The sequence below is a fragment of the Cynocephalus volans genome, chromosome 3 (assembly GCF_027409185.1).
Source record: "Cynocephalus volans isolate mCynVol1 chromosome 3, mCynVol1.pri, whole genome shotgun sequence".
Classification (NCBI taxonomy): domain Eukaryota; kingdom Metazoa; phylum Chordata; class Mammalia; order Dermoptera; family Cynocephalidae; genus Cynocephalus; species Cynocephalus volans.
In genome coordinates, this window is record NC_084462.1 from 181148334 (window position 1) to 181164771 (window position 16438).

The 16438-nt window shown below is 43.5% G+C and overlaps 1 non-coding gene across 1 annotated transcript; it reads left to right on the top strand.

The window, feature by feature from the left end:
• The first annotated feature begins 578 nt into the window (after positions 1-578).
• LOC134374400 (small nucleolar RNA SNORD43) lies at positions 579-640 on the top strand. Its single transcript, XR_010023249.1, has one exon. It is a non-coding gene; the product is annotated as a small nucleolar RNA SNORD43 (small nucleolar RNA).
• The last annotated feature ends 15798 nt before the right edge of the window (positions 641-16438 follow it).

A 16438-nucleotide genomic window follows, 5' to 3' on the forward strand; every position in this document is an offset into this window, starting at 1 on the left:
TCCAGATATACAAAGAAGCCAGAAAATATTGAAAGAGAATAATTAGTCAATCAAAACCAACTCAGACCAACATAGATGTCATAAGTAGTAAACAAGGGCATTAAAACAGTATTCCATATGTTTAAATATTATTAGAGACATAGAAGACATTAAAAAGATTCAAATCAAATTTCTAGAGATGAAAACTACAATGCATGAGATTAAAAGAACACTGTATTAAATTAATGGCAAATTATATGGCAAAGAAGAAGGGATTAGTTAACTCAAAAGCATAGCAACAGAAACTATCTAAAATAAAAAACAGAGAGAAAAACATTTTTAAAAATGAAAAGAACACCAGTGTGGTGTGGGACAACTTCAAGTGGCCTAATATACATGTAATTGGAGTCCCCAAAAGAGAGGAGAGGTTTGAGAAAAATGGAAAAATAATGGCCAAAACTTTTCCAAATGTGGTGAAAACTATAAACCCACAGATCCAGGAATCTCAATAAGCCCAGACTACAAAGAACATGATGAAAACTCCACCAAGGCACATCATAATCAAATTACTCAAAACCAGTAATAAACAGAAAATCTTACAGGTGATAAAGTTATTGGTGAGTGGACAGAGACTCTGTGTTGATTGTCATGGTCTGACTTGGGAAAGAAAAGAAAAGAAAAAAGAAAGAGGGAAGAAAGAAGAAAGGAAGGGAAAATCTTAAAAGCAACAAGAGAAAAACAAACACATTATGGACAGAGGAACAAAGGTAAGAATGACAGCAGACTTCTTGCCAGAACAATGCATGCAAAAAGACAGTAGAGAATCGTCTTTAGATTCTTAATGAAAATAAAATCACCAATCTATAATTATATACTGAGTGAAAATATTTCTAAATGAAAGCAATATAAAGACAATTCAGACATACAAAACCTTAGAGAATTCATCACAAGCAGGCCTGCACTACAGGAAATGTTAAGTGTAAAAGGATGTCCTTCATGCAGAAAGAAAAAGATACAAGGTAGAAATATGGATCTATACAAAGGAATAAAGAACACTGGAAAGGTGACTACACGAATTAATAGTTAAAATTTCTTTCTTGTTATTTAAATTTTTTTTAAATATAATGTAATATTTAAACAAAACAGAAACAATGTGCTGTGGGATATTGTAACATATATGTTGTAACATATAATAAAATGTATGAGAGTAGCACAAAGGCCAAAAAGGAAGACGTGGAGGTATATTATTATAAGGTTCATATACCACGTGTGAAAGTGGCATACCACCACATAAAGGCAGAATGATAAGTTAAATATGTATACCATAAGCCCTAACCTAGCTACTAAAATATTTTTTAGAAAAATCAAAATAAGAAATTTTTTAATATTTTTTTAAAAATAAAAATCAACACAGGAATTAAAAATGGAATTATAAAAATCCCTTAATTAATACAACAGAAGGCAGAAAAAGAGAGAAAAGGAACAAAGAGCAAATGGGACAAATAGTAAAAACAGCAAGATGATAGATAGATATAGTTACATTAAATGTAAACGGTCTAAACACCCCAATCTAAAGGAAGAAACTGTCAGATTAGTTAAAAAAGCAATACCCAACTATTTGCTGCCTACAAGAAATGCAATTTAAATACAAGATATTACCAGGCTAAAAGTAAAAGGAAGGGAAAAGATGTACCATGCTAACATTAGTCAAAAGAAAGCTGGAATGGCTATACTATTATAACACAACATAGATTCCAGAGCAAAGAATATTTTCAGAAACAAACAAGATGTTTTCATAATGATGAAGGAGTTAATTCATCAAAAGGACAAAATAATCCTAAACATGTACAAACTTAATAGAACTTCAAAATATATGAAGCAAAAACTGTTAGAACTGTAAGGAGAAACAGACAAATCCACAATTATAGTCAGAGATTTCAGCAACATTTTTTAAATAATTGACAGAACAAGTAGACAGAAAATCAGCCACGATACAGCAGACTTGAACAATCCCATCAACCAACTTACCTAATTAACATTCAGTGAACACTCCACCCAACGGCAGCAAAATAAGTATTTCTTTCAAATGTACATGTAACATTTATCAACATATTCTGGGTCAGAAAACTAGTTTTCATAAATTTAAAAGGATTTATATAATTCAAAGTATGTTCTCTGGCTACAGTGGAATTAAATGACAAGTCAATAATAGAAAAATATCTGGAAAATCTCTAATTATTTTGAAACTTAATAACATACTTCTAAATAACCATGGGTCAAAGAGGAAACCAAAAAAGAAATTAGAACTTTCATTGAACTGAAGGAAAATGAAAACACAAAGTATCGGAATTTTTAGGATTCCATTGGTTATGGACTAAATTGTGTTTCCCCCAAAATTTATATGTCAAATTCCTAATCCCCAATGTGACTATATTTGGAGACAGGGCCTCTAAGGAGCTGACTAAGGTCACATGAGGTTATAAGTGTGGGGGCCTAATCTGATAGAGCTGATGTCCTTATAAGAAGAGGAAGAGACACCAGATACACACACACACACACACACACACACACACACACAGGAAAGGCCACATGAGGACACACAGAGGAGACAGCCATCTATAAGCCGGGAGAAGCCTTATTAGAAAACAACTCTGCCAGCATTCTGATCTTGGATGTGTGGCCTTCAGAATTGTGAAAAAATTAATTTCTGTTGTTTAAGCTACCCGTTTCTGTAGTATTTTGTTATGGCAGCCTGAGCTGACAAGTAGAGCATTAAAACAGTACTTGGGGGAAATTTATGGCATTAAACATCTATGTTAGAAAAGAAGAACAAGCTCAAACTGATGACCTCATCATCGACTTTAAGAAACCGAAAAAAGAGGAGCAAACGTAACCCAGAAGAGAGGAAATAACAATGAACAAAGTGGAATCCAATGAAATACAAAACAGAAAAACAGTAGCGAAAGTCAATGAAGCCAAACTCTGGTTCTTTGAAAAGATCAATAAAACGGGCAAACCTCCCACCAGACTGATCAGGCAAAAAAGAAGACATAAATTACCAAAATCAGAAATCAAAGAGGTGATGTCCCTAAAGATGCTACTAAAAGGATAGAAAGAAAATATTATGAATAACTTTATTCCTATAAATCAGACAATTTAGATTAAATGCACAAATTTCTTGAGTGACACAAACTACCAGAGTTTACTCAAGAAGAAGCAGATAATCTGAATAGGTTTATCTACCATCTATTTATCTATGTATCATCTATTTATTACCTTATCTATTAAAGAAATAGCATTTATAGTTTTAAAAAAAAAAAAACTTCTCTCAGAAAAAGTTTCAGGCCCAGATGTCTTTACTGGTGAATTCTACTATTTAAGGAAGAAATAGGGCCGGCCCGTGGCTCACTTGGGAGAGTGCGGTGCTGATAACACCAAGGCCACGGGTTCAGATCCTATGCAGGGATGGCCGGTTCGCTCACTGGCTGAGCGTGGTTCTGACAACACCAAGTCAAGGGTTAAGATCCCCTTACCGGTCATCTTTAAAAAAAAAAAAAAAAAAAAAAAGGAAGAAATGATACTGGATCTACAAAAACTTTCAGAAAATTGAAAAAAAGTAAATGTTTCCCAACTTAGTGAGATTAGTATTACCCTGATACTTATACCAAAGACATGAAAGAAAGAAAGAAAGAGAGAGAGAGAGAGAGAGAGAGAAAGGAAGGAAGGAAGGAAGGAAGGAAGGAAGGAAGGAAGGAAGGAAGGAAGGAAGGAAGGAAGGAAGGAAGGAAGGAAGGAAGGAAGGAAGGAAGGAAGGAAGGAAGGAAGGAAGGAAGGAAGAAAGAAAAAGAAAAGAAGGCAGGGAGGAAGGATGGATACAAACCACTCTTCCTTAGGCACATAGACACAAAAATCCTAAATAAAATTCCAGCGGATAGAATCCAACAACACATGAAAAAGGGATAGCACATCGTGACCAGGTGGGATTTATCCTATAATACAAAGTTGAATTACTGAGGCACACTATAACATGGATGAGTCTCAAAACAATGATGCTAGTGAAAGAAGGCAAACATGAAAAGAGTACATAGCGTATGATTTCATTTATATAAATCTAAGAAATCCTATGCAGATGCTCTTTGACTTATGTCCCAGGAAACCCATGGTAAATTGAAAATATCCTAGGTCGAAAATGCATTTACTACACTTAACCTACTGAGCATCATAGCTTAGCCTAACCTGCCTTAAACATGCTCAGAGCACTCACATTAGCGTACAGTTGGGCAAAATCATCTAACACAAAGCCTAATTTATAACAAAGTGTTGAATATCTCATGTACTGCCTACTCCTAACCCAGGAAAAGTGCAAAATTCAAAATTCGGCATATATCGAAATTGCTCTAGTTTCTCACCATCGTAAAGTAGGAAAATCATTGCCAACCCACCGTAAGCCGGAGGCAGTCTGTACGATATATAATAACAGAAAGCAGATCAATGGTGCCCGGGGGCAGGGAGGACCTGGAGTACCATGAGGGAGGACTCCAGAAAGACCAGGGGAAACTGTGGGGTGCCAGAACTGTTGATGAAGGTTCACAGATGGGGGGTGATACCTGCTTTCTGCAAAGCTCAAAGCTCAGAGGAGGGAGTTAGGGGAGGAGGAATGGGGCCCAGGTGTTATGTGCTAAAAGGTCAGAGTATCTTATTTTTAAGAGGCTAAGCCCAAGGCTGCCCATGGGTTAGAGCCAAACTCTCCCTCCTGGCACCTTGTATTTCTTCTGCAGCTCCTGGTGACTTGGGACTTCCTCCCAGAGACAGGATGGCCCAGGTAGCTAGGTTTGGGTGTAACTCCAAAAGAACCCACACCTGGTTCTCGATGCTTTCAGCAAAGGCTCAGACCAGCGGTTCTCTAACTTTGGGGCACATCTGCATCAAAAGAGGGGGCTTGTTAAAAAAAAAAACAGGTGTGTGGCCTCAGCTCAGGCCTGTTGAACAAAAGCTCTGGGGTCGACTCAGGAATTTGTATTTTCACAAGCTCCCCCAAGAAATTCTACCACCCACAATGTTTGCAAAACCGTCACTGGGGACCTGCATGACCAAAACCCTGATCACGGGGTTTTCCCTGAACACAGTGTGGAAATAACATTTCCCTGAATCCTCCTTTAATTAAGGCTTAGAGGAAAAGCAGAAGAGAGCAATGACTAACAATAAAGGAAGAACTGCTCTAACGGGGGCGTTGCAGGCATGAGTCACGGACCAGGGCCAGTGGAAGCGGAGAGCACGGAGCAAGATGAGCTTCCCAGCACCCTCGGCCCACAGCAGGGACGGGCCAGCCGGAGCCAGCTGCCCATCTAGAATGCCCGTTTTTACTTTTGGAAGGAAAAAAAGCCTCCTCTCAATAGCAGAACCATCACGTTTCCCTGCCTTTGTCACTTAAATGCTTTTGAGGAGTAGGAGGAAGAAACTAGAGGCTGGAACAAATACCCTTTACCTTCCGCTGAAAGCAAAGGACTAGCAGGCTTGAGAGGGATTGGGGCGAGGAGTAAGATCAGAGTTGCCACATGGCTTCAACCTGCCAGAGGCTTCATGGACAGGGTAGTGTCCTGGAGGAGCTGGCTGCTGGCAGTAGCCAGCCACTCTGCAGGGGGCGCGCTGAGAGCAGAGGACACCTCCCACTGCCCATGCTGCAGATCTGCCTCATTGGAAAGTGACACATCCACTGTCAGCCTCAGCAGCTTGATGTTCCTCATCACACAGGAAGACTGCCATGTCATAGACCTTGGACTTTGCATTAACAGGTGCAGGTTCAAATTCCAGCTTTATCGTTTATGAGCTCAAAGGTGGATTTACTGGGATGCTAAGCAAGCTTACATGCAGAGCCCCTGATTTACACGGCCCGTCAAGGCCTCAACCGCATTCTTTGTCCATAGTTGTGCATTCTTTTCCTTCAAGGGGAATCCCAAATTTAAAAATTTTAAGCCTCACAAGACCTGGATCCACACCTAAGAGGTGAGGGATGTCCCCTACAGCATAAGGATAATAATTACCACCTTGCAGGGTTGTGCTAGGGACTAGGAGACTGAGAGCAACATGCCACACACCCAGAAGGCACCCGGTCACACTGCCTGATATCATTACTGCAGCGACATTGTATGACTTCTGGCCACAAGTACCTGCATCATGGGATTTCTCTCTAAGACTTGGGAGTCTGGAGATAAAATTGTGTTATGGGGCTACTTTTGCCAGTACATCTTAGCAGTTTTTTGGAGCAAAGCATTTCAATATTTAGACAACTGTGCTGTTCAGATTGTTGATGGAATCAAAATAACAAAAACTCAGTCTGCAAAAGAAGCAGAGAAACCAGCAGGTTTATTATTTTACAGACTGTTCCTCTCAGGTAAGCATAGCTAATAATATCTGCTTAACTAATGAACACCGAATTGTCTGTGGGGCCTCAGCTCCAGTGATGTGCTGCATTTCTATAGCATCCTACACCCACCAGTCTCAGAGAATGTGGCTGATAATTAAGGGGGGCAGATGTGATTGTGCATCTACTATGCAAGGTCACATGTGCGTATGGAAGCATGCCATGTGTAAGCAACTGGGCAAAGTCACCATTTACATTCTATCTCAGTTACTTATGCCAACCTAATGAGTCACCCTAAAACTAAGTGGCTTGAACAAGCAATAAGCATTTTATAATAAGCACTGCATGACTATCTTCCCCATGCTGGAGGCTGACTGGGCTCAACCAGGCAATTCTCGATCGATCACAATCTCTGGTGCAGTTGCAGTCAACAGCATGGGTTAGGGTCACCTGAAGGCGTCCTCACTCCCATACCTGGCGTTGGTGCTGCCTGTCAGCTGGGATCTCAGCTGGGGTTGCTGGCCGCACACCCACACACACAGCCTCTGCTGTGGACCGGGCTCCCTCCTGACCTGGCGGCTCAGTTTCGCACCCCAGGGTCCTGAGAGAGAGGCAAGCAGAGGCTGCATGGCTTTCTAGGACCTAGCCTCAGCAGTCACAGAGGGTTACTTCCACCGTGGTCACAAGCCCACCCAGCTTCACAAAAAGGGAACATAAGCCACACCTCACAACAGGAGGAATGTCACTGTCCCGTCCTAAAAAGGGCTTGCAGGATGGGAGACTTACTTTGGCCACTTTGGAAAGCAAAATCTGCCATGTGTACCTTTCAAATATAAATAGTAAATCATTGCATTTTCCTCAAATTTAGTCTCTATAGAGGCCTGCTAGATGATTCTTTGTGAATCTGGTTGTCATCACTGACTGTGTTATAAACTTACAATTAATGAGCATGCATCTCCTTGAATAATAATAATCCGTAATTCTGATTTTTCCTCTTCTCCCCACCTTCGCAGTAAGAGTGGTTTCACCATGAGGTGGCACGTAGGTTCATTTTCTTGGTGCATCTCCCTTCAAGCACAGGAAGGGGAAGCAAACCACAGCCGAGCTTCCCCTCAGGAGCCTTGAGCTATTTGAAAGTCAAATCAGCAGAGATGTGGTATTAAAGGAAAGTGGGAGAGAGGCCACCCTGTGCCCCAGCTGCACCAGACGCAAAGACTGGCAAAGGCTCTGTCTGGGAGACAGGTCCTGCACGGCATGGCCCACAGTGACGGTGAGTGCCCGTAACCAGCACCGGGATACCTGCCAGGCCGTCCACTCCCAAAGCAAACTCGTGGGAGTTTTTCTGTTTTGTTTTTGTTTCATTTTGTTTTTAAGGCTAGTTTCTAGTTTTTTAGCAACTGGGCTGTGTTAGAATTCACGCAATCATTTCACTCAGACCCTCAGCAATGAGGGTCCACTTCTGGGTGGGCTCTGGGCTGGGCCTGGCAGAGGGATATCCGGACACATCTGTTCTCTCCACAGGTCACAGGTGGGTGAAGTCTTCGCCGCAGGGCGGGACAGGTAGTAACCGGGTGGAGGGAAGAACAGGGGCTAAGGGAGACAGGTGATGGAAAAGGAAGCCCTGAGGGGGGTGAGAGGTGATGGGGAAGGCGTGGCCTCCCGCAGGGGGCGGGGCTTGTGGGAATCCAGAGAGGAAACTGCAAGTGGTTTTGCAATGGCTGGAGTTTTGGGGGAACATTCAAGCTATAGCAGTATTTTATTCTCAGGAATCCTTGCAAAGTAGGAAAATCTAACCCGGCAATTGCTTTCAAGAGAGCTTCATGTTAACATTCAATTTAACCAGTTAACGAGATTGACATAACATCAGTTTAGTCTATATGTGTTTTTCTGACCCCTAACTTTTGTGGAGGCCCCTGAAATGCTCAGTTCCGGGCCTAATGAATGGTGTGGCCTGCCTCGGACACCATAATTGGGAGGCTGGAGCTGCCTCCTAGGTGAAGGGTGGGGTAGGGACTGAGCCAGCCCCTCTAGGGTTTCACCAAATGCTGCTCAGGACACTGCCTGCCTCTAAACTGCGACTGTGCTCCTAATGGGTCACAAACACTTTGCGAGAATACACAATCTGTCATCCCCTTCTGCGTGCAGGGACCCATATGCCAACCAGAATGCTGGGGACACAGTGGGTTTTCTCTTAGCTTGGACTCACCCTCCAAGAGGGACAGCTCAGAATTCAATTCTCCCCCCAGGCGTTCATCACACATGAAAAGTCCCTTCTGCTTCCTGTTTTATCACCTCCAGGAAACCTCTCTCAGCAGCCCAGATTCATGACTTTGAACTTTTCCAAGACTTGCAGCCCTGGAGATGAGGAAGTGACCTATTTTATCAATATGCTGCTCCCCTACCCCCGCCTTGGACTTCTCAGTCCCTCTCCCCCACCCCTTTTCACTTTAACTGTTCTGTTCTTCTCCCTCAGCCCCCAGATCACACATCTTAGAACCTGGCCAAAAAGGATTTCATCCTTGAAAGGAACTGTTTCAACAATCTCAGGTCTCCACATCTCCATCACGAGTTCCTCCCTGTGGCTGGCGCTCCCTTCGGGCACAGCCTTCCCTCCACTCCATGTCTCTCTGCTCTGCGTCTCCACAGCACTTGCTGTTCTGGCTCATCCTCCCAGATGGAACACATGGGACACTGGGACAAGCACAGGCTCCCAAAACAAAAGACTGAGGTGGGCTTGTCTTCATCATGTGACCCTAGACAAGCTTTTAACTCTCCTTGACCCCATGGCACAAGGGACCCTCCCCTACTGTTATGGGTTGAATTGTGTCTCCCCCCAACCCCCACAAAAAGATATGTTGGAGTCCTGACCCCAGTACCTCAGAAAGTGACCTTATTTGGGTATAGGGTCTTTACAAAGGTAATCAAGGTAAAGTGAAGTCTTCATGTGATATAATTGGTGTCCCCATAAGAAAGAGAAATTTGGACACAAAAATAGACAGGCATAGAGGGAAGGTGGCGTGAAGAGACTCAGGGAGGACATGGAGATCTCAGCCAATGAGAGAGGCCTGGAACAGATCCTTCTCTTGCAGCCTCAGGAGAACCAATCCTGCCAGTACCTTGATCTTGAACTTCCAGCCTCCAGAACTGTGAGAGAGGACATGTCTGTTGTTTAAGCCCCCCAGTCTGTAGCACAGACGCTTCTCGACTTACAGCAGAGTTACATCCAGATAAAGCTGTTGTAAGTTGAAAACAGCTAAGTCGAAAATGCATTTACTACACGTGACCTACTGAACATCATACCTCAGCCTGGACTACCTTAAACTTCCATTCAGTTGGGCAAAACCATCTAACACAAGACCTATTTTATAATAAAGTGTTGGATATATCAAGGAAGTTATTGAACACTGTACTGAAAGTGAAAGAGATTGGCCATATGGGTGCTCAAAGCTCGGTTTCTGCGGAACACATATCACTTTTGCACCATCATAAAAGGGGAGAGCCATAAATCATGGAATGTGTGTACTTCGTTACGGCAGCCCTAGGAACAAATCCACCTGCCTGTTGACTTCCTGAAATGAGACAGCCACGTGGAGGTACTGCATGAAGGGTGAGTGCTCTGTACTGATTCGTTCACGCCTGAGCACGATGGGTCTGCATAACCAACTGCTGCAATAAAGCCCTTTACATGAATTATTCTCCCAGCCACCTTGTAAGTGGGATCTGTCTCAGACTGTTATAGTCCTCACAGCTCCTAGTAATCATTAAGCACATAGTAGGTACTTAATTAATGCCTAAAGATTTGATTTAATATGGATTTGTAATAACTACAAAGTATTTAAGGTACAAATTTGTATGTGGCATGCTACATATTTCATAGTCTTCAGCAACATCCAGAAAACCTAATCATAGTTTGGGTCCAAAATAGCCTTATTTATTTCACACCACAGCCAACCTGCCCTTTTTTTATAGGATATTGAGCCCAAAGTGATGGAATCTTGTTTGCTTTCATGGCCTCATCCCACCTTGCATGGGTGCAGATCATGGTTTTGGTGAATGTTTTGAGGTGAGGTTACAATTTCTGGGTGAGGTTATAGTTATCAGCGAACTGCAGACAGAAGGCATGTCCTGCAATGCATCGTGCAGAATCTTAACAATTCAAAATAACTCTGTAGGTCATTTTAAACTGGCCTTTTGAGAGCTCTGCATCATAGAAAGGAGAAAAGAAAAGAAAGCAACATATTAGAGGTGAAATCAGTCCTTGCAATGTATGGACATCGTGTGACGCTGGGCAGAAGGGTTTTCAGCATGAGAAAAACAAGAATGCCAAGTGCATAAATTATAATGCCGTCTTTCCCCACAGACTGTAGTTGCCAAGTGTCTCCAGGAACATCTGCTGGGCATATGGCCCCTTTTTGCCTTCATGCCGCTTTTCTTTGCTCCTCCAGGGTCCAAAGAAACCAGCATGGATTAGCACCTGGCCATAGCATCCTGACCTGTGAGGAATAACCGAGGGCATGTTTTCAAGTTCGATTCAAAACACATTTACCAAGTGCCTAAAATATACCAGGTCCCATGGGAATACTGGAAGGGTCATCACACAAGGAGTGTACCACCTTGCCTGACAGTCCAGAGCCACAATTGTTTATAACACCAGGTATTATGCTAGGCTGGTATTGGAGGTGGAGGCACCAAGATTTCATGATTCCTGCTTCCAAGGGGATTATAGATTCAAAGGGAGAGAAATTTATAAAGAATCACATGTTTTATCTTTCATTCTCATAGCAATTTATGAAGAAGGCACAAAAATTATGCCCAATTTACAGATCCAACAATTGTGGCATAGAGTTTCAGTCACTTCTGCTCTGGGGGTTAGGAAATGGAAGAGGCAGGTGTGGACCCAGCTCAGCTAAATGCACTGGGCTAAAGTGGTCACCTTAGCATGACCAGGTAAGAGATGAAGGGGATAGACAGGTAAGCAGCCTGCAAGAATGCAGGAGAGGACAAAGAAAATGATTCCTGGAGATACTGGGATGTGTTCTTAGAACCCAGGGGAGGAAGTGACTCCAACAGGGAGACAGAGAAAGGCATCTGGGATGGGGTGGAATTTGAGCTGAGTTTGAAAAACGAGGAGGATTTCAATAGGTGAGACAGTCAGGGAAGGACAGTGCAGATGCAGGCCAGAGCACAGGTGGGACCACAAGGGTGCGGGTGCTGAGGGATGCAGAGGGAGCAGAGGCAAGGTCACATCTTGCAGGGCTCTACTGCATGCTGAGGTCTTGGATTTGTCTTGTTGGTGCTATTCTAAGGTCTCTGAGTAGGCACGTAACATGATCCGGCCCATGTTTGAAGACTCACTAACAATAGTGGGCAGAATTGGTCAGAGAAAGGAATCAGACAAGAAATCACTGGAGATCTGGGGTCATTTAATACACTACTGATGTTGCGACTCCCAGTAAGATGACCAAATTAGGACACTGACCGAGGAGGCTGCGGCTGGGCCCCAGGGGCCAGAACAAGGGCAGAGAGTCTCCCCGAGGGAGCCAGTGATAGGAAGATCCAGAGGGAGAGTCCAAGGCAAGGTTCTCTGAGGTCACCAAGAGTTAATTCAGGGAATCCACATCTACCAGTCCAAAGACAAAAAGACGAGACCGTGGGAAGAGTCAGAAGATGGACGGAGCTGGAAGGCTGCCTGGACAAGAGCCCGTGTGGCACTAGAAGGGCTTTGCCTTCTGTTTACTCGTCCTTTGCAACATGGTGGTAGGTGGTAGGTGGTTGAGGGGGGCTGAAAGTCTCAAGAAGGAGTCCTTTCAGGAGTCTAATACAGAGAGAAGAAAGACTCAAATGAGGGAAGGAAATGGAAAAGGTGGCTGTGACTATGATAAGGGGGTGAAAGTGTTGGAGTGAGCAGGACTGAAGCCATGTTGGGACCTGAAACCACATGGGCTCTAGGCAAATGTTAAAAGGACACAGGTTTTCTTGGCATGCATTTCTCTGAGTTCCCTCTTTTCCCGTGGTTATTTGATATTTTGAATCTTGGTTGTGGGGCAAGATGACATTATTTACATAAATGTAAAGTTGCTTTCCAGCCAGCCTGAAGCTTCAGACTTGCACATCCTGCCCAGACCCTGAGATAACAGCAAGGACGGAAACAGAAACCAGATGGAACCTTGGCAAGAATTTGTACCCGGCCCTTTGCATGTCCCCCTCCCTCCTGCTTTTCATTTCTCAACCCCGTCTTTTAAAACCTCTCAGTAAATCTGAGTCTTTGAGATGACTTTAGCCTGACCACTCTTCTTCAGGTTTACCGGAGAGACGGGTCAGCCTAATGACTCTCCTCAGTACACTGGTATTCCTGAATAAAAGCTGACTTCTATTTCCACCAATATTTGACTTTTGAGTGGTTTGTTTTTGAATGGGGGCAGGCAGCCAGACCTGTGCCCGGTAACAAAAGATTAAACAGAATAAAGCAATTTTCTTGGTAGAAGCATCCACAGAGACATCCCTGGGGGCAGCCACAGAGACGTCCATGGGACAGCCACAGAGATGTCCATGGTACAGCCACAGAGACATCCATGGGGCAGCCACAGAGACGTCCATGGGGGCAGCCACAGAGACATCCACGGGGGCAGCCACAGAGACGTCCATGGGGGCAACCACAGAGATGTCCTTGGGGGCAACCACAGAGACGTCCACGGGGGCAGCCACAGAGACATCCACGGGAACAGCCACGGAGATGTCCACGGGGTCAACCACAGAGACATCCATGGGTCAGCCACAGAGACGTCCCTGGTGGCAGCCACGGAGATGTCCACGGGGGCAGCCACGGAGACGTCCATGGGGGCAACCACAGAGACGTCCGTGGGAGAAACCACAGAGATGTCCATAGGATTCATAGAGCATCCACGGGAGTAAGTTACAGGTACCACAACTTGCTCACAGTATAATGTTAAGTGAAATTCAATTATAAAACTATAGCTTTTGTATGATCACATTTGTGATAAAGAAAAAATATATATGCATAGAAAAAAACTGGAAAAGAATATACACAAAACATGATCAATGGTTGTCTTTAGATTGACTGGGGATTACAAATTGTTTAAACTTTTCCTTCTGTTGTTTACCTGTTGATACAGATTGAATGTTCGTCTCCTCCAAAGTGCAAGATTAATCCCCAATGTGCCAGTGATGAAAGGTGGGAGTAATTGAATTTTAAATTTTATTTTGTTTTAATTAATTTAAATTTAAATTTCCACATGGCTAGTATCTACTGTATTAGACAGCATGGACTAACCCATTTCCTGATTGTTTTTATAACAGATCACTATCTAAAATGATCTCACTTATCTCTCTGTTTACAAATTTGTTGTCTGTCTTCCCCCTTTAGAATGTAGGCTCTGTAGGGGAAGGGGCTTGTCTGTCTTTTTTGCTGCTCTAATCACAACTCCAAAAGCACATTGTAGGAGTGCAATAAATATGAATCAAGAGTAGGAAGAAAGGTAGACTTTGTAGGCCATTATCTTTATTTTGGTAGTTTGGTTAGATCTTCTACCACATAGTTATGGCCAAATATGCTATCTAACAAAAACACCCCAAAACTCAGGAGTTAAAAGAAACATCTTTTAACCTCATAGATGTGTGGGTTACCTGATGGTCAGCTGATTCAGACAGGGCTAGCTGGGATCCACAGCTGTGGCTGCCCAGGGGCGGCTCATGCAGGCAGGGCTTGGCCGGTGTGGCCCAACTCCAAGGACCCTAGTTCCATGTAATTTAGGGCTGGTCTGAGTGTGTGCTTTCCTTGGCAATGGCAGAAGTACAAGAGGCAGAGGGAAGCCCTCAAGGCCTCCTGAAGCTCAGGGCTGGAACGGAAACATCATCACTTCTGCCCCATTCTACTGGCCCATGCACAAGTCCCCAGCTGAACCCAAAGTCACAAGGCAGGGTCCTGCAAAACCACATGATAAAGGACATGGGTAGAGGCAAGAGTGAAGAATTCGGGCCATTAATGCAATCCACCATTAAGCTTTTTGGTTGCCAGGATGGAAATTCAGTCTGATTAGCTCAAGAAAGCAATAATCCATTGTAAAGATGCACAGAGGATGGCATTGCATGGACAGCCAAGGACAGGGGCTGCAACAGGGCCTGGCCTCTGGGAAGCAGGGCTAGAGGGCAGATGTCAATCTAAGCTAGCTCTGGGAACCTTTGCAACTGAGACTATCTCCAACATGTCAAGGGTTTTCAGTCCCTCTTCCCCTGGCTTCCTTGCCCTCTCATCTCCATATCTCTCCTCTTACCTTCTGTCCCTCATAACTTGGCCTCGCATGTGGCTGCCATGGCCTCTCCAGTTCTGCTGTACTCCCTGATTCTTCTGCCCCAGCTCCTTTGGCTTTCTGCCACATTCTCTCCAAATTTCTCAGTTCCGATGGGTTCAGAGAACCAGGACCCATCCCATATTGCTGCCCAGACCACAGATTGGCTCTCCTTATATTAAGTTCCCTCCTTCTGGGCCAATTAGCTCTGGCTGCAGAGTAATGTGGCACCAAACATTCCTGAGAACAAGGCAGGCCCCACAGAGGACATGTCCAGTAGGCGTGAGTCTCTAAAGCAAAAGATATGTTGGTGCTTGCGTGAGGGTAGAATTACTCAGATTCAAAAAGTCCAAGGAAGTGACAGAGTAAGGGACTTGGGTACCTGCTGTTCTGCTTGTCCTGCACCTCTTCCTTTAGGGAACTGTCCCTCCCTAATTCCATGTAATTCAAGGGACTGGGGGTCTTCCAAACACAGCTCCCATTCCCCTCTCTCCCAGCTCTCTAGAGAGTCTGAACCCCAAGCTGGAGCAGCCAGGGTGGCGTGGCTGGAGCCGAGTCCCTCCAAGAGCAGCATGGTCAGAAGACTGCCCGGGCCTCCTACTGTAGAGATCCTGGGCCTGCCCTCATTTCTGTCCTTTGCAAAGCCTGGGTGTTTGCAATCCCCAGCACCCTTCCAACAGATCTCCATTTTTTACTTAAGTTAGCTTGGGTTGGTTCCTGTTACTTGGAACCAAGGAACCCTAAGCAATAGAGGCAAAGGATGGAGAGAGAGAAGTCACATTTTAAACTGTCATATTTCTATCTTAGTGTGAACAGGTGACAAATTCTCTTATATATCAGGTTTGCATTAGGACTACTTAGGTAGGAAAGAAATGTGACAATGGAGATTAAGGTCACCCGAAGAAAACTATCAACCCCTGCTTCATAACTTTGACTCAGGCCAGCATCTGGAGTCACTGTTTAAAAAGCTGAGGGCATTGTCTGCCTCCAGGTGCATTACCTTGAGAAAGACACAATACATAACCTCAAGCTAATCAAAGGAAACATCAGACAACAAAAATGAGGAATGTTCTATTTTAAAAAGGGGAGGGCTGTAATCTTTAAAAATTTCAATATCATAAAAGACAAAGAAAGGCTGTAGAAATGTTCCAGATTGAAGGAGACTAAAGAGACATGAAATGTAATGCAATACCTGACATTAGCTTGGATTCTGTACTGAAGGACAAAATAATGCTATAAAAGCTAGTATTAGGTCAACTGATGAAATTGGGATGTGACTAGTCGGTTAAAGTATCCTATCAATGTAAATTTATGCATTGTGCTTATGTAAGAGAATAGCCCTATTCTTAGAGAACACAAACTCAAGGATTTAGGGAGATAGGGCCATAATATAAGCAACTACTCTCAAATGGTTAAGAAAAAAATATGTGTAGATAGGTAGATAGAAAGTAACCACACAAATGGGGTAAAATGTTAATAATGGGTGAATCTGAGTAAAGGTACACAGGTGTTCTTTATACTATTTTTATTTTTGCAACTTTTGATAAACTGGAAAGTATTTCCAAATATAAATTTAAAGGGAAAAAGCTGATGAGATGTTTACAGAATGGCTTTGGTGGATTAAAATATAACTAGCTTCTGATATTTTTATCTTGTTTTCAGTATAAGTCACTGATCCACACAGGCACACACAAACACACACTAGTCATTGATTAAACAGCACCTGATTTTATTGATATTGTTACCGTGTTCTTTGAGCACCTTCTAACCACATGCCAGGCATTTTCATATA